Source organism: Macaca mulatta, chromosome X (genome assembly GCF_049350105.2).
Source record: "Macaca mulatta isolate MMU2019108-1 chromosome X, T2T-MMU8v2.0, whole genome shotgun sequence".
NCBI lineage: Eukaryota > Metazoa > Chordata > Mammalia > Primates > Cercopithecidae > Macaca > Macaca mulatta.
Genome location: NC_133426.1, coordinates 133,091,301 through 133,110,468, shown reverse-complemented (window position 1 = coordinate 133,110,468; position 19,168 = coordinate 133,091,301).

The window sequence follows — 19,168 nt, the reverse complement described above, 5'->3', positions numbered from 1 at the left end:
TGATCTATTACCTGCAAGAAACACACTTCACCTATAAAGACACATGTAAGCTGAAAATAAAGGAATGAAAACGTATATCCCATGCCAATGGAAACTCCCCAAAAGTAGGAGTAGCTATACTAATATCCGACCAAATAGATTTCAAGACAAAAACTATAAGAAGAGTCAAAGAAACTCACCATAAAATGATAAAGGGGTCAATTTAGCAAGAGGATATAAAAATTGTAAATATATATGCACCCAACACTGAAGCACGCAGGTATATAAAGAAAATATTATTAGAATCAAAGAGAAAGATAAGTGTCAATATAGTAATAGCTGGAGACTTCAACACCCAACTTTCAACATTGAACAGATCTTCCAGACAGAAAATCAACAAAGAAACCTAAGACTTAATCTGCACTGTAGAACAAATAGATAGAATAGATGTTTACAGAACACTTCACCCAACGGCTGCAGAATACACACTCTATTCCTCAGCACATGGATCATTCTCAAGGATAGACATATGTTAGGTCACAAAACAAGTCTTAAAACATGCAAAAAATTGAAATAATATCGGCATTTTTTTTTTCTGATCACAATGGAAAAACACTAGAAATTAATAAGAGGAATTTTGGAAATTACACAAATACATATAAATTAAACACTATGCTTCTGAATGACCAGTGGGTCAGTGAAGAAGTTAAGAAGGAAATTTCAAAATTTCTTGAAAAAAATGAAGGTGAAATAACAACATCCCCAAACCTATTGGATACAGCAAAAGCAGTACTAAGAGGAAAGTTCTTAGCTGTAAGTGCTTACATCAAAAAAAGAGGACAAACTTTAAACAACCTAACAATGCATCTTGAAGAATGAGAAAAGCAACAGCAAACTAAACCTAAAATTAGTAGAAGAAAAGAAATAATAAAGATCAGAATAGGAATAAATAAAATTGAAAATAGAAAAACAAAACAGAAGATTAATTAAACAAAAGTTGGTTTTTGAAAAGTTAAATGAAATAGACAAACCTATAGCCAGACTGACTGAGAAAAAAAGACAAGATACAAATAAATAAAATCAGAAGTGAAAAAGGAGACATTACAGCATACACTGCAGAAATTCAAAGGATTGTTAGTGACTACTATGAGCAACTATATGCCAATAAATAGGATAATATAGAATAAATTAACAAATACCTAGGCACATATAACCTACCAAGATTGATCCATGAAGAAACCCAAAATCTGAGCAGACCAATAACAAGTAGTGAAATGGAAACTGTAAAATAAAAAATTAAAAAAACCTTCCAGTAAAGAAAAGTCCTTAACCTGATGGTTTCACTGCTTATTTCTTCAAAACATATAATGAATAACTCATACCAATCCTACTCAAAGTATTCTGAAAAGTAGAGGAGGAGGGAATAGTTCTAAACTCTTTCTACAATGCCAGTATTACCCTGAAATTAAAAGCAGTCAAGGAAACATCAAAAAAAGAAAATTGCAAGCCAATATCGCTAATGAATTTTTTTTTTCTTTCTTTTTTTTCTGAGACAGAGTTTTTCTCTGTTGCCAAGGCTGGAGTGCAGTGGCACAATTTCAGCTCACCACAACCTCTACCTGCCTGGTTTAAACAATTATCATGTCTCAGCCTCCTGAGTAGCTGGGACTACAGGTGCACACCACCAAGTCCAGCTAATTTTTGTATTTTTTTGTAGAGATGGGTTTTTACCATGATGGCCAGGCTGGTCTCAAACTCTTGGCCTCAAGTGATCCACCTGCTTCGGCCTCCCAAAGAACTGGGATTGTAGGTGTGAGCCACCAATCCCAGTCTCTGATGATTATTGATGCAAAAATCCTCAAGAAATACTAGCACACAGAATTCAACAATACATTGGAAAGATCATTCATCATGATCAAGAGGCATTTATTCCTGGGATGCAAGGATTGTTTAACATATGCAAATCAATGTGATGCATCATATTAATAAAATAAGGATAAAAATATATTATCATTTTAATAGATTCTGAAAAAGATTTGATAATATTCAACATCCCTTCATTATAAAAACCCTAAAAAACCTGGGTACAGAAGGAACATACCTCAACACAATAAAAGCACATATGACAGTCCTACGGCTAGTCTCATACTAAATTGGGAAAAACTGAAAGCCTTTCCTTTGAGATCTGGAACATGACGAGAATATGCATTGTCACTACTGTTATTCATGTCACCACTGATATCACTGGAGATATCATCTCGCTCCAGTTAAAATGGCTAACAGCCAAAAGACAGGCAATTCCAAATGCTGGCGAGGATGTGGAGAAAAGAGAACCCTTGTATATTGTTGGTGGGAATGTAAATTAGTACAACTACTATGGAGAACAGTTTAGAAACTCCTCCAAAAACTAAAAACTGAGCTACCATATGATCCAGCAATCCCACTGCTGAGAATATACCCCAAAGAAAGGAAATCATTATATAAAAGAGACATCTGCACTCCTATGTTTGTTGTAGCTATTGTGAAGCTAAGATATGGAAACAACCTAAATGTCCATCAGTAGATGAATGGATAAAGAAAATGTACATGTGCACAATGAAGTAGTATTCAGCCATAAAAACAAACAAACAAACAAACAAAAAACAATGAGATGCAGTCATTTGCAACAACATTAATGGAACTGGAGATCCTTATGTTAACCAAAATAAACCAGGTACAGAAAGACAAACATCACATGTTCTCACTTACTTGTGGAATCTAAGTATCATAACAATTGAATTCATGGAGATGGAGAGAAGAAGGATGGTTATCACAGGCTGGGAAGCATAGTGCGATGCTGAGGGTGTTTGGAGATGGTTAAGGGATGCAAACAAAAATGGAACTAGTGAACAATGACTACTACTTGATACCACAAGAAGGTGATTATGGTCAATAATAACTTAATTGCTCATTCTAAATAACTAAAAGGTTATAATTGGATTGTTTGTAACTCAAAGGATAAATGCTTGAAGGGATGGAATCCCCATTATCCATTATGTACTTATTTCATATTCCATGCCTGTATCAAAACATCTTATATTTAATATATATACAGACACCCACATATATACACATATATACACACATATATATACATATATATACACACACATATATACGCACATATATATATACACACCTACTATGTACCCTCAAAGTTTTAAATTTAAAACCATGAATAAAAGCAGTGGGAACACTTTGTATATTATTCTGTGAAGTCAAAATTACTTTAAAACCAAAAGTAAAGATATTACAGGAAGGGAAATTTATAGGTCAATGTCTTTCATGGGCATAGATGCAAAAATCCTGAACAAAGTACTCATAGTAGCAACCAGAATCCAGCAACGTATAAAAAGAATTAAATACCGCAACGATGTGGGATTTATTTCAGGTATGCCAGTCTGGTTCATCATTCAAATAATGTAATACATCACATCAGCAGTCTAAAGAAGAAACATTATACAATAATATCAATCGATTTTAAAAAGTATTTTACAAAATCCAGCATCCATTTACGATAATTTTAGTCAAACTAGTAATTAGGGAAACTTCCTCAACTTGATAAACAACAATTAAAAAATTGGCAACTAGCATCATAATTAATGATGAGAAATAATATCCCACCAAGATCATGAAAAAGAAAGGTTGTCTGTTCTCACTACTTTTATTCAACATTTTAGTTAAGTCTGGATAAGACAGTAAGATAAGAAAAGTAAATCAAATGTATATAGATCAAGAAGAAATAAGTAAATTTATCCTTGTTCAGAGCTGACAGTATTATCTATGTAGAAAATTCCAGATAATCACCAAAAGCATCCTTGAACTACTTAGTGATTACAGCAAGATTACAGTATGCAAGGTTAATATAAAGTCAATTGTATTTTTTTCTTATTTTTAAAGCATAAAATAACTTATTGAGATATAATTATTACCTTTGAGAAGCTTGCACTGTACATGGGGAAACATGAAAAAAGAAACTTGTAAAATAGTATGAATATGTTATGTTTTCCCCCACTTTCATTGAAGTATAAATGAAAAATAAAATTGCATATATTTGAGGTATACAACATAATGTTTTGATATATGTATACAGTGAAGCGATTACCATAATTAAGGTAATTAATACAGCAATTACTTCATATACTTACCATTTTTGTGGTAAGAACATGTAAAATGTACACTCTAAGCAAATTTCAAATATACAGTACATTACTATTAACTATAGTTATCATGTTGCACATTAGGTCTTCAAAAATTATTTATTTTATAACAGAAGTGTTTGACCCATTGACCAAAATCTTTCCATTTTCCCTACCTCATAACACCCAGCAATCACATTTCTACTTTCTTTTCCTATGAGTTTGACTTCTGTAGATTCTACACATAAGTGAGATTATTCAGTATTTGTCTTTCTGTATCTGGCTTATTTCACATAGTATGATATCCTCCAGGTTCATCCATGTTGTCCCAAAAAGGAGGTTTTCCTTCTTACTTGAGCTGACTGATTACACACACACACACACACACACACACACACACATATGCAAAGATTTGATGAATATGACTGCAAAAGCACAGACAACAAAAGCAAAAATAAAGAATTGGTGCCACATTCAACCAAAATTTTTCTGCACAGCAAAGAAAAAACTCAATAAAATAAAAAGGCAACTTACCAAATGGAAGAAAATATTTGCAAACTATATATCAGATAGGGTGTTAATATCCAGAATATATAAGAAACTCATACAAATCAAAAGTAAAACAACAGCAACAACAGCAAATAACCTATTTTGAATAATGGACAAATGAACTGAACAGACATTTTTCTAAAGAAGTTATACAAATGGCCAGCCGGTACATCAAAAGGTACTCAACATCACTATCAGAGAAATACAAATAAAAAGCACAATGAGATATCACTTCATTCCTGTTAGGATGGTGATATGGTTTGCCTGTGTTCCAACGACATCTCATCTTGAATTGTAGTTCCCATAACCCCCACGGGTCATGGGAGGGATCAGGTGGGACTTAATTGAATCATGGGGGCAGTTACCCTTATGCTGTTCTCCTGTTAATGAGTGAGTTCTCACAAGATCTGATGATTTTATAAGGGGATTTTCCCCTTTGCTTGGAACTTCTCACTCCTGTCATCTTGTGAAGAAGGATGTGTTTGCTTCCCCTTCCACCATGATTGTAAGTTTCCTGAGGCCTTCCAGGCTGTGCAGAACTGTGAGTCAATTAAAACTCTTTCCTTTATAAATTAGCCAGTCTCAGGTATTTCTCCATAGCAGTGTGAGAAGGAGCTAATACAGTAAATTGGTACCACAGAGAGTGGGGTGCTGCTGTAAAGATATCTGAAAATGTGAAAGTGATTTTGGAACTGGGTAATAGGCAGAAGTTGGAAGAGTTGGAGGTCTCAGAAGAGAGGAAAATTTGGGGAGGTTTGGAACTTCCTAGAGACTTGGAGGGCTCAGATGACAGAAAGATGTGGGAAACTTTGGAACTTCCTAGAAACTTGTTGAATGACTTTGACCAGAACGCTGATAGTGACATGCACAATGAAGTCCAGGCTGAGGTGGTCTCAGATGGAGATGAGGAACTTCTTGGAAACTGGAGTAAAGGTCGCTCTTGCTATGCAAAGTGACCGGTGGCATTTTGCCCCGCCTTAGAGATCTATGCAACTTTGAACTTGAGAGAGAAGATTTAGGGTATCTGGCAGAAGAAATTTCTAAGCAGCAAAGCTTTCAAGAGGAAGCAGAGCATAAAAGTGTGAAAATGTGCATACTGACAATGCAATGGAAAATAAAACCCCATTTTCTGGGAAGAAATTCAAGCCGTCTGCAGAAATTTTCATAAGTAATGAGGACACAAATATTAATCACCAAGCAAATGGGGAAAATGTCTCCAGGGCTTGTCAGAGACCTTCACAGCAGTCTCTTTCATCATAGGTCCAGAGGTTTAGAAGGGAAAAACAGTTTTCTGGGCTGGATCCAGTAACCCCCTCCTCTATGCGGCCCCAGGACATGGTACCCTGCATCCCAGCTGCTTCAGCCCCAGTCATGGCTAAAAGGGGCCATGTATAGCTCAGTCTGTTGCTTCAGTGAGTGCAAGCCCTAAGCCTTGCTGGCTTACACATGGTGTTGGGCCTGTAGGTGCACAGAAGTTAAGAATTGAGGTTTGAGAACCTTGGCCTAGATTTCCTAGGATTTATGGAAACACCTGGATGTCCAGGCAGAAGATTGCTGCAGGGACAGAATCCTCATGGAGAAATTCTGTTAGAGCAGTGTGGAAGGGAAATGTGAGGTTGGAACCCCCACATAGAGTCCCCACTGGAGCACTGCCTAGTGGAGCTGTGAGAAGAGGGCCACCGTCCTCCAGACCCCAGAATGGTAGATCCACTGACGGTTTGCACTGTGTGCCTGGAAAAACCACACTCAATGCCAGCCTGTGAAATCAGCCAGGAGTAGAGCTGTACCCTGCAAAGCCACAGGAGCAGAGCTGCCCAAGGTCATGGGAGCCCACCTCTTTCTTCAGCATGCCCTGGATGTGAAACATGGAGTCAAAGGAGATCATTTTGGAACTTTAAGATTTAATGACTGCCCTATTGGATTTCGGACTTGCATGGGGCCTGTAGCCCTTTGTTTTGGCCAATTTCTCCCATTCGAAATGGCTGTATTTACCCAATTCCTATACTTCCACTGTATCTAGGAAATAACTAACTTGCTTTCGATTTTACAGGCTCATAGGCAGTGGGGACTTGGCTTGTCCCAGATGCGTCTTTGGACTTGGAATTTTGAGTTAATGCTGGAATGAGTTAAAACTTTCAGGGACTGGTGGAAGGACATGATTTTGTTTTGCAATGTGAGGACATGAGATTTAGGAGGGACCATGGGCAGAACTATATGGTTTGGCTGTGTCCCCAGCCAAATATCATCTTGAATTGTGGTTCCCATAATCTCCACATGTACTGGGAGGGACCTTGTGGGAGGTAATTGAATCATGGGGTTGGTTACCTTCATGCTGTTCTCATGATAGTAAGTGAGTTATCATGAGATCTGACGGTTTTATAAGGGGGTTTTCCTCCTTTGCTCAGCATTTCTCTCTCCTGCCCCACTGTGAAGAAGGATGTGTTTGCTTCCCTTTCCACTAAGATTATAAATTTCCTGAGACCTTTCCAGCCATGTGGAACTGTGAGTCAATTAAACCTCTTTCCTTTAAAAATTACCTGGTCTTGGGTACTTCTTCATAGCAGTGTAAGAAAGGATTAATACTGGTGGCTGTTATCAAAAAGTTAAATGATCGCAAGCATTGGTGAAGATATGGAGAAAAGCGAACATATCCCCCTTTTCTCCATATAGAGAACAGAGTTGGTGGGTTTGTAAGTTGATACAGCTATTATGAAAAACAGTATGAAGGATTCTGAAAAAAAATAAATAAAACTACCATGTGATACAGCAGTTCCCCTTCTGGTTTTATATCCAAAGGAATTTAAATTAGTATTTTGAAGATATATCTGTATTTACATGTCCATTACAGCATTATTCACAATAGCCAAAACATAGAACAAATTGTATTCTTATATGTCAACAATGGACAAATAAAATATAAACTTAAAAATACAATGCCATTTACATTGGTGCCAAAAGATATGAACCTACCAAAACAGACAAAATATGTATTTGAGGAAAACTGTGATCACTGACGAAAGGAGTCAAAGAATATCTAAATGAATGGAGAGATATTTCACTTACATGAATAAGAAGGCTCAATGTTTTCAAGATGTCAGCTCTTTTCAAATTGGTCTAATTTCAATGCAGTCCTAATAAAAATCCCAGAATGATTTTTAGTGGATATCAACAATTTGATTTTAAAGTTTATATGGACAATTAAAAGACCCAAAATAGCCACTATAATATTGAAAGAGAACAAATTCAGAGGACTGACATGACCTGACTTCATGCCTTACTATAAAGTTAGTTTCAAGACTGTGATTTTGGTGAAAGAATAGACAAATAGACCAACAGAACAGAATTGAGAGCCCATAAATAGACTCAGTCAAATATAATCAACTGATCTTTGACAATGCAGGAAAAATGACTCAATAAGAAAAACATAGTCTTTTCAACAATGGTGCTAAAAAGACCGTGCATCCACATACAAAAATATTAGTTCTAGACACAGATATTACACCTTTACGTAATTAACTGAAGTGCCCACAAAAATTAAAAATGGGCCACGAGGCCTAAATGTAAAACACAAAGCTGTAAAACTCCTAGAACATAACAGGTGAAAATCTCAGTAGCCTTGAATTTGTCAATGATGTTTCAGATATAGCACAAAAAAATGTGTTCCATGAAAGAAATAAATAGTTGGACTTTATTAAAATTAAAACCTTCACTTCCAAAGGAATTAAGGTAATGAAAAGAAAATCCACAGACTGTTAGAAAGCTTTTCCAAAACATATATCTGATAAAGAATTGGTATAGAAAAGACCTCTTATAACTCAACAATAAGTAAACACAAAAAAAGCCAATTAAAAGAGGGGCAAAAGATCTGAAAAGACATTTTACTAAATAAGATAAACGGTTGACCAATGAACATATGAAAAGATGTTCATGTGCCATTAGGGAATTGCAAATTAAAACAATGAGATAGCACTATACAACTATTAGAACAGCTAAAATCCAAAATACTGACACCACCAAATGCTAGTAAAGATGAGGAGCAACTGAAACTCTCATTCATTGCTGATGGGAATACAAAATGTTATAGCTACTCTGGGAGACAGTTTCACAATTTCTTTTTTTTATTATTATTATACATTAAGTTCTAGGGTACATGTGCATAATGTGCAGGTTTGTTACATATGTATACTTGTGCCATGTTGCTGTGCTGCACCCATCAACTCGTCAGCACCCATCAACTCGTCATTTACATCAGGTATAACTCCCAGTGCAATCCCTCCCCCCTCCCCCCTGCCCATGATAGGCCCCGGTGTGTGATGTTCCCCTTCCCGAGTCCAGGTGATCTCATTGTTCAGTTCCCACCTATGAGTGAGAACATGCGGTGTTTGGTTTTCTGTTCTTGCGATAGTTTGCTAAGAATGATGGTTTCCAGCTGCATCCATGTCCCTACAAAGGACACAAACTCATCCTTTTTTATGGCTGCATAGTATTCCGTGGTGTATATGTGCCACATTTTCTCAATCCAGTCTGCCACTGATGGACATATGGGTTGATTCCAAGTCTTTGCTATTGTGAATAGTGCTGCAATAAACATACGTGTGCATGTGTCTTTATAGCAGCATGATTTATAATCCTTTGGGTATATACCCAGTAATGGGATGGCTGGGTCATATGGTACATCTAGTTCTAGATCCTTGAGGAATCGCCATACTGTTTTCCACAATGGTTGAACTAGTTTACAATCCCACCAACAGTGTAAAAGTGTTCCTATTTCTCCACATCCTCTCCAGCACCTGTTGTTTCCTGACTTTTTAATGATTGCCATTCTAACTGGTGTGAGATGGTATCTCATTGTGGTTTTGATTTGCATTTCTCTGATGGCCAGTGATGATGAGCATTTTTTCATGGGTCTGTTGGCTGTCTGAATGTCTTCTTTTGAGAAATGTCTGTTCATATCCTTTGCCCACTTTTTGATGGGGTTGTTTGTTTTTTTCTTGTAAATTTGTTTGAGTTCTTTGTAGGTTCTGGATATTAGCCCTTTGTCAGATGAGTAGATTGCAAAAATGTTCTCCCATTCATTAGGTTGCCTGTTCACTCTGATGGTAGTTTCTTTTGCTGTGCAAAAGCTCTTTAGTTTAATTAGATCCCATTTGTCAATTTTGGCTTTTGTTGCTGTTGCTTTTGGTGTTTTAGACATGAAGTCTTTGCCCATGCCTATGTCCTGAATAGTACTACCTAGGTTTTCTTCTAGGATTTTTATGGTATTAGGTCTAACATTTAAGTCTCTAATCCATCTTGAATTAATTTTCGTATAAGGAGTAAGGAAAGGATCCAGTTTCAGCTTTCTACTTATGGCTAGCCAATTTTCCCAGCACCATTTATTAACTAGGGAATCCTTTCCCCATTTCTTGTTTCTCTCAGGTTTGTCAAAGATCAGATGGCTGTAGATGTGTGGTATTATTTCTGAGGACTCTGTTCTGTTCCATTGGTCTATATCTCTGTTTTGGTACCAGTACCATGCTGTTTTGGTTACTGTAGCCTTGTAGTATAGTTTGAAGTCAGGTAGCGTGATGCCTCCAGCTTTGTTCTTTTGACTTAGGATTGTCTTGGCAATGAGGGGTCTTTTTTGGTTCCATATGAACTTTAAAGCAGTTTCTTCCAATTCTGTGAAGAAACTCATTGGTAGCTTGATGGGGATGGCATTGAATCTAATACTAAACATACTTTTACCATAGGATCCAGCTTTCTTGCTTCTTGGTATTTACTCATATGAATTAAAACTTACATCCCCACAAGAACCTGATCATGAATGTTTATAACAGATTTATTCATAATTGTAAAAACTTGTAAGCAATCATGATGCTCTTCAATCCGTGAGTAGATAAATAAACTGTGATATATCCATACAATGGAATATTATTCGATAAAGTAAGGAAACGAGGCATCAGGCCAGGAAATGGCATATTGAAACTTTAAATGCATACTTACATGTAAATTTAGTCAATCTGTAAAGGCTACATCCTGTATAATTTCAACTATATTACATTCTGGAAAAGACAAAACTATGGAGACAGTAAAAAAAAAAAAAAATTCCATAATTGATAGGGATTCCAAGTAAGGGAGAGAGGAATGCACAGGTGGATCACTGGGATTTTTAGGGCTGCAAAGCTAATGACAAATAGGTATCATACATTTCTCAAACTCCATGGAATGTACAACACAAAGAGTCAATCCTAATGTAAACTATGGACTTAATAAAAATGCATAAATACATGCTCATCAACCATAACAAATGTACCATACTAATCAAGATGCTAATAATATGAGAAACTGCTTGTGGGGTAACGGGGTGAGGGAATATATGGTTACTTTCTGGATTTCTTTTTGTTTGTTTATTTATTTATTTATTTATTTGAGACAAAATCACTCTTGTTGCCCAGGCTGGAGTGCAATGGCACGATCTCAGCTCACAGCAACCCCGCCTCCCAGATTCAAGCGATTCTCCTGACTCAGCCTCCCAAGTAGCTGGGATTACAGGCGTCTGCCACCATGCCTGGCTAATTTTGTATTTTCAGTAGAGACGGGGTTTCTCCATGTTGGTTAGGCTGGTCTCAAACTCCCGACCTCAGGCGATCTCCCTGCCCTGGCCTCCCAAAGTGCTGGGATCATAGGCATGAGCCACCGCGCCCGGCCCTACTTTTTGGATTTCTTGCACAATTTTTCTATAAAGCTAAAACTGCTCAATAATAAAGTCTACTGATTACAAAACAAGACAGTTATAAAAAGAATAAAATAGAAATCTCATCAGTACAAAACACTTTCAACAATAAATGTAGAGAAATGTCAATAACATGAATTTTAAAACAAATTTCAGTTATTGAAATTTAGCAGTATAGCTGGGTATCTGCTCTTTTAGACATATTTGGTCTTAAGTTTACTTTTTAAAAAATCTCCATTACATAGTTGCAACTCACTTAACTTCTTTTGCAGTTGCTATATCATTTCCCAGAAGTTTTTTTTCAACGAAATATGAGGTTGAAAATGATACAGTACATAATTTATTTCAAAAATGGCTATGAAATGTTAAGAGCATGAAAAGTTTTTTGTAAATATACAGATTAAACTGTTTTTCCTCAAATCATTTTTTAAAGAGCAGCTAACTCTTTCTGCAAATAAATACTCACATGTTGTATATCAATTTAAAAGGGATGATCACTTAAACTGGTACCTTAATTTCACATAGATACTTAACTCTACTCATCATGTATTTCAATAACATGGAAATGAGAGCAATGTATTTCCAAATCAATATTTTAAGCCCCTTCTTATTTAATTGAAGCAAAGATGAAATCTGAAATCCTTAGCACACAATATTATTTTTAAATAATGTAAATTCTTCTAGAATCCCATATTTTCCTCCCAATAATAAAATCTAATTTCTTTGACATTTAAGAAGGACTTCATTTTCTTTTACAAATATCATATATGAATCACATGTAATTTTGGATTAAGCAGATGAGAAATTGGATATATGCAATTTCTCATGGTTTAACTTAATATAATTCAAAGATACATCACATTATCTTCAAGCATTTTAATCTCAATGTTTGATTTCATAACTAAATTTTATAAATTCCAAAGTACTGTATCTAATAGTAAACACAGTCTTTGCAACAATTTTCTTTGGAAAATTATCTTGCTTGTAAATTGAAGTACAGCATTCCAATTTTTCTTTACTGCTATTGTGCAATTTATGAAGTAATCAATAATATTCGGGTTTTCTCTTAGTTTAATTACCAGCATTGATAGCATTTTTTTATTTGTGCCACTTTCACCAATATGCTTATGTCTAATTGTAGACAGTGAATAATAGGCTGTATAACTGAAGCACCTGGTACTATTATTTTGGTTTACTATATACCTATGTTGCCTAACGGCCATGTTTGGTGCACCAGCTGTTTCATGAGCAATGAAAATTGAAAAGCTTTTTTTTTTCCACAGAATTTGTTAAGAATTTAAAATGTTGGCAATCCCTTGGCATCCATTGTCACTAGTTTAAAATAAATTATTCTTTAATCATTTTATGCCTTACAAATCTCTGTGGTGAACAGTACAGCTTAATTTTTTGTGCAGAAAGCTTTCACTTATTTGTAATAAAATTTGTTTACTATAGTTTATTAAATAGTCTACTTTCAATACTTTAATCAACTAATCAATTCTTCTCAAAGCACTAAAAATTCTCAGTAGACTCTAAGAAATATTTTAGCAAGATTTCACACAGATTATCATTCTAGTAGTAACCTCTCATAGACTTGGTAAGATACATTTTTTCACCAATATTGTGTGTCTTCCCACGCTTTACAATTATCTGAGTATTTTGTAAAAACAATGAGAACTTTATTCTTTTGATTAGAAAATTTTTAAATTCCAGTTAAAGTATTACACCTTTCAAATTTTCCTTTTTTTCTAAGAATTTTGACATGTCTTTGCCAACATTATCAGCTCACTTTCTAAAATAAAATATTCACTTAATCTTGATGATTTTGTAACTCAGGGGAAAAAGGTACAATAGACATTACTAGAAATATTTTGTTCAAGCTATACAACCAAATATCAAATATTTAAGCGTTTTTGTTTTATTTTTGCTCCTTACATTTGATCATTTAAAATCAGGGTTAAAATACAGAAATATATAAGTCACTGTAAGAATGACAGCTACAAGTACAGGTTGTTACAGGTATCCTCTGGTAGCCACTCATGTATCACAAATTAAGGTTAACATTGGTGAAATGTTTTTTCAAAATTATAAATAAACATGATAAAATTACATAGAAAACCAGATATTTGACCGACTTCGTAATTGCTTTTGTTGAAATTTATGGCCAAACGTGGTGGCTCATGCTTGTAATTCCAGCACTTTGGAAGGCTGAGGTGGGAGGATAACTTGAGCCCAGGAGTTACAGGTTGCAGTGAGCTATGATCATGCCACTGCACTCCAGCTTGGGCAACAGAGCAAGACCGTATCTCTAAAAAAACACAAAGAAAGAAAATAAAACAAATTTCAGGGTATTAAAATTTTGCTGAGCTACATTAAGTTTTAGTGTAACAGGGAGGCAGGCTCTAGACTGACATAACTTATAGACAGAGTTTTCACCTACATGAATATGTGATGGGACATTCAAAAGGCATTCAAGGTCAATATTCAGCATTTTCCCTAGGCTTGCAGGTAATCTAGCATTCCTTACCTCTAACCAAATTCCAAAAGCTCGCTCATTATTATGACAATCAAACGTACTCATAATGCTTTCCAAAATTCCTGCTAAAGTTGTCACTGATTTTACTGAGAAGGACGCTGGACTAACTGCAAGTCATAGATTTTATGGACTATTTTATTGAAAGTATCCATTGTTTCAATATATTATCACCTCTTTTTTTCTTAGTTGATAAGTGTCTCTGTTGGAAAATCAATTCAGAATTTCCTTTGGAATGCACATCTTACTACTCATTCCATATAAATTATTTGGGTTTCTGTTTCATATAATACCTTGAACTGGGTTCAGGGAAAGACATCTGACACAGAAGGCCAAAACATGCTGAATAAAATATTTAAAATGTCTTTAAAATGAGGAGTTACTGTTCAACGTATATAAAGCCTCATCAGTTTTGCTGGAGGAATAATTTCTAGAAATCTGGTGTAAAACATAGTGCCTGCAGTTAACAATATGGTATTGTGAACATCAAAGTTTGTTAAGAGAGTGGATCTTATTTTATGTATTCTTGTCATGCACACACATGTACACACAAACAACAAAAAAGCGGGGCATGAGAAAACTTTAGGATATGTTAAATATGTCTATCAGTTTAAATATGATGATGGTATCATGGTGCTGCCTATGTTCAAACTCATGAAATTGCACACATTAAATATGTGCAGTTCTTTGTGTATCAATTATACTTCAGTGAAGCTGCTTAAAAAATAAAATAAAATGTGTAACTGTGACTGAGCTGGTGGGAAGGTCAGAGACAGATTTGAGACCAGAAACTATGAGACAATGTTAATTCTGAGAGGTAAGCAGGTGTTTTCCCTTAAAATTAAGCTTTAAAGTTTAATGAGCTCTTCCAAGAGGAAAGCAGAAAAACACTGAGATGTGTAAAAGATGGGAGAAGTTTTAAATTGAAAGCTGTCTTTAAAAGGCCAAAATATCCCTCAAAGAAAACATTCTCAAGTGTTGAGCTACAAAATAAAATCCAATTTGAAGAAAGATATTATGGAGATATTGAACTAGCAGCCTTAGTTATGTAGAAATGCAAAAGAAAAGAAAAGAAAAGAAAAGAAAGAAAAGAAAAGAAAAGAAAAGAAAAGAAAAGAAAAGAAAAATATTTTCCTAGGAATTCCTAAGCTCAAGCCCAACCTAATGTGAGTCTGGAAACACAATCCACGTTACCTGCATGGCACAAAAATCCTCCAAGCTGAAAATTTTGTTTAAAGTGATCATGATGGGTAGTGGTCCTAACAGTATGGTGGATACCTGCCTCTACAGAAATGGTTCTCTACTTTGCCTGTACAACAAATTTATGTGGAGCTTTTCAAAGTAAAAATAAGCAAAACAAAATTTAAAAACCACAACTGGCTATGTTAAACAATATATTGTTTGGTGATACACGCACTGGTAGTGAAATTATAAAGAAAAGAAAGATGATCAATACAAAATTCCCACAGAGGAGAGGAAAATAGATGTAGTCATTCATGGAGTATAAAAGGGTTTCAAAGGTACTGAAGTGGAAGGCAGGACATGTCTCCAGAGTTGGAGTTTGAACACCAGACGAAATTGAGGACTAGCTAAAAGACGGACAGAGTGCAAGCAGCTTTTCATAAGATATGCCTCAGTATGCCATGTCAGTTTACCATTGCCGTGGCAATACCCAGGCATTACTACCCCTTTCCATTTCAATGACATGATAACCCTAAAGTTAGTACCCATGCCCTGAGCTTCTCTGTTGCCCAGGCTGGAGTGCAGTGGCACAGTCTCAGCTCACTGAAACCTCCGCCTCCCAGGTTCAAGTGATTCTCCTGCCTCAGCCTCCTGAGTAGCTGGGACTGCAGGCACGTGCCACCACACCCGGCTAATTTTTTGTATTTTTAGTAGAGACGGGTTTTCACCATGTTAGCCAGGATAGTCTCGATCTCCTGGCCTCGTGATCTGCCCACCTCGGCTTCCCAAAGTACTGGGATTACAGGTGTGAGCCACACCCTCTGGCCCCTGAGCTGCTACTCTTAGCACACTGCCTATGGGGTAGCCCTGTTCTGCAGGAGTAGTCCCAGAGCTGTAACACCACCACAGCTGTAACACTGCTGCTTCAATAAAGCTGTTTTCTTCTACCCTACTACCAATTTGCCCTTGAATTACTTCCTGGGCAAAGCTAACAACCCTCATGGGCTAAGCCCCACTTTTGAGCTCATCTGGCTGGCACCAGTACTAGAAATGTTCTATTTCTTAAATTGGGTTATGTGTATATGAGTGTTGGTTTCTTCACTATTCTTTTATTATACACAAAAGTAATTCAGACAATTTTGAATGGATAATATATTTTCATTATTTAAAATATACTTGATATTCTGAGAATAAAATATCTACTTTAAAAACTAGTAGCATATTATTAACATATGCAGGAAATCTGAAAATAGGGCAAGAGTTCTTAAATAGCGATAAAACTGATTTTATCACAAAATAAATGAAGCTTTTTTTCTCTCACCACTAATTGAACTTTGAAAAAAAGGTGGAACTTGTACTTACTTCTAGCAAAAGACTGGCAAATCCTCTTCACCAGAACCAACTATAGAGCAGGAAAAATTGACAGAAATAACCATTTCAATGCTTTGTAAATCTTTGTAAAATGGTATTCAACAATCTCAAAAGCACTTATGTTGGAAAAACTGATGAAATTTGAGTAATAACAGTAGGAATCTGTGCTGTTTCGGTCCACTCTTGAGTCCAGTTGAAATAAGAATTCTGCCAAGAAAGGGCAGTTTCTAAGGAACAGCATGTTCTTTTCTGTGATAGACAAGGTGGAAATAATGTTTCCCAAGGCAAGGGAGGAGGGAAGGCCCAATGGCTCTAGTATCCCAAGGTTACTATAGTATGTGGGATACAACATATTCCTGACTGAAACCATGTGCATGTGAAGTGAAGGCCAGAGAGGGCCACCACATAATTCTGGACAAACCTGAGGCTGCACATCAGATATCAAGAAAGGGTCCATGGAAAATAAAAGATGAGGCAGGCTTGCAAATGATTTGAACTTTGAATGTGCTCCCCTACCCTTGTACAGATTTGTTTGCAGAAGACCAAAGGGTTACTGTCTCAAAGTTGTCACAGACAAGCTCTGTAGAGGTATTGTCTGATCATTAAATGATCCAGACACAGAGGAAACCCCTAGAAAGTCGGGTTTAAAAATATAAATGAGAATATAAGTAAGTAAATAAACAAAGAAATTAATTCATTTAAAATTGAGTTGAGACAACAGCAGCCAATTTTGGCAAGGAAGACAGATTTCACAGAATTAGCTTAGGTGGGTCGCTAAACAAATAAACAGCAACAACAAAAACCTCTAGGAGCAAAATTAGTAACAAATTTGTTATATTACCTAAAATATTATTTTTCAGCAAAGAATTGAAAGGCATGCAGGAAAACAGATATTGTGCCCTCTACACAGGGGAAGAAATGTCAGCAGAAAACTATCTCTCAGCATACTAGAATGTTGTATTTACCAGACAAAAACTTCAAGGCAGCAGTTATCAATATGTTACAACGTTTTTAAACAGCATACTTGAATAACTAAAGGAAAATATGACAACAATGATTCAACAAATATAAATTCTTATATTTAAGAATATAAGAATTATGTCTATCTTAAGTAAATTATATAAAGAGTAAAATGAATATTGTAAAATCAAAAAGGATAAAAATTGAAATGCAAAATTAATTAGAAGATGTCAACATTAGAATAGAGATAACAGAAAATTCAATGAACCTGAGGATAGATCAATAGAAATTATCCAATCTTAAAAACAGAGAAAAATTATTCCAAAAACATAGAGCCCTCTGAGACCTGTGGTACACGTCAGCTGTACCAAATATGAGTCCCCGGAGGATAGAAGAAAGAAATATGAAAACTTTTATTCCCGTAAATTATACTAATTAGATGAAATGAACAAATTCCTAGAAAGACACATGATAATAACTGACTCAAGAATAAGTAGAAAACACAAACAAACTTATAACATGTAAAGAACTTGAATTAGTGATTACAAATGTTTCCCAAAGTTAAAGTCCAAGAGGAGATGGCTTCACTGGTGAATTCTTTCAATTAAAGGAAAAATAATATCAATTTTCCATAAACTCAGGAAATAGAAGAGGAGGAAGCACCCCATAACTCATTTTCTAGATACAAAAATCTTTAAGAAAATTTTAGCAACCCCAAGTCAGGAATGGATTTTTTAAAAAGTATACACACTATGATATGATCAAGTAGAATTACCAGAAAGGCAAAGTTAATTTAAAATCTGAAAATGAATGCATGCAATGCACTATACTAGTAGAAAAAAGAATGAAAACTCACATTACCATCTCAATAGGTACAAAAAATTATGTAACACAATTAAGCACACTTTCTTAATGAAAACATTCAAACAGCTAGGAATAGAAAATATTTCCTCAACCTGATAATGAGTAACTATTGAAACTCATAGCCAGCATTTTACCTTATTGTGAAAGACGGAATAATTTCCCCTACAACTGAAAGAAGAAAAGATACCTGCTTTTGACAGATCTAGTCTAAATTATACTGGAGATCCTTCCAGTAAAATAAGGCTGGAAAAATAAAGGCACCCACATAAGGAAATAAGTAGCTGTAGTTCAAGACCAGCCTGAGTAACATGGCAAAACCTGTCTCTACAAAAAAAAAAAAAAAATAGCCAGGCATGATGGCACACACCAGTAGTCCCAGCTGCTTGGAAGGCTGAGATAGTCTGAGCCTGGGTAGGCCAAGGCTGCAGTGAGCCATGATCATGCCACTGTACTCCAGTCTGGGTGACAGAGTAGGACCCTGTCTCAAAGAAAGAAAGAAAGAAGGAAAGAAAGAGAGAGAGAGAGAGAGAGAGAGAAAGGAAGGAAGGAAGGAAGGAAGGAAGGAAGGAAGGAAGGAAGGAAGGAAGGAAGGAAATAAAATTTCTTATTAAGCATACATGTCATAATTTTTGCTTCTAAATTATTATTTTTCATTTTAGTTTTCATTTGGTAATTGCTAATTATTGATTTTAATTGGTTATTTCTCAGTAGAGGGAAAGTATTGATAAATTTTATTACATGGGGCCTCATTACTGTGTTCTCTTATTATACTAATAAATGCTATAGTATAGGGGTTCAGAAAATAGATTCTAGGGCCATATTTCCTGGATTTAAATC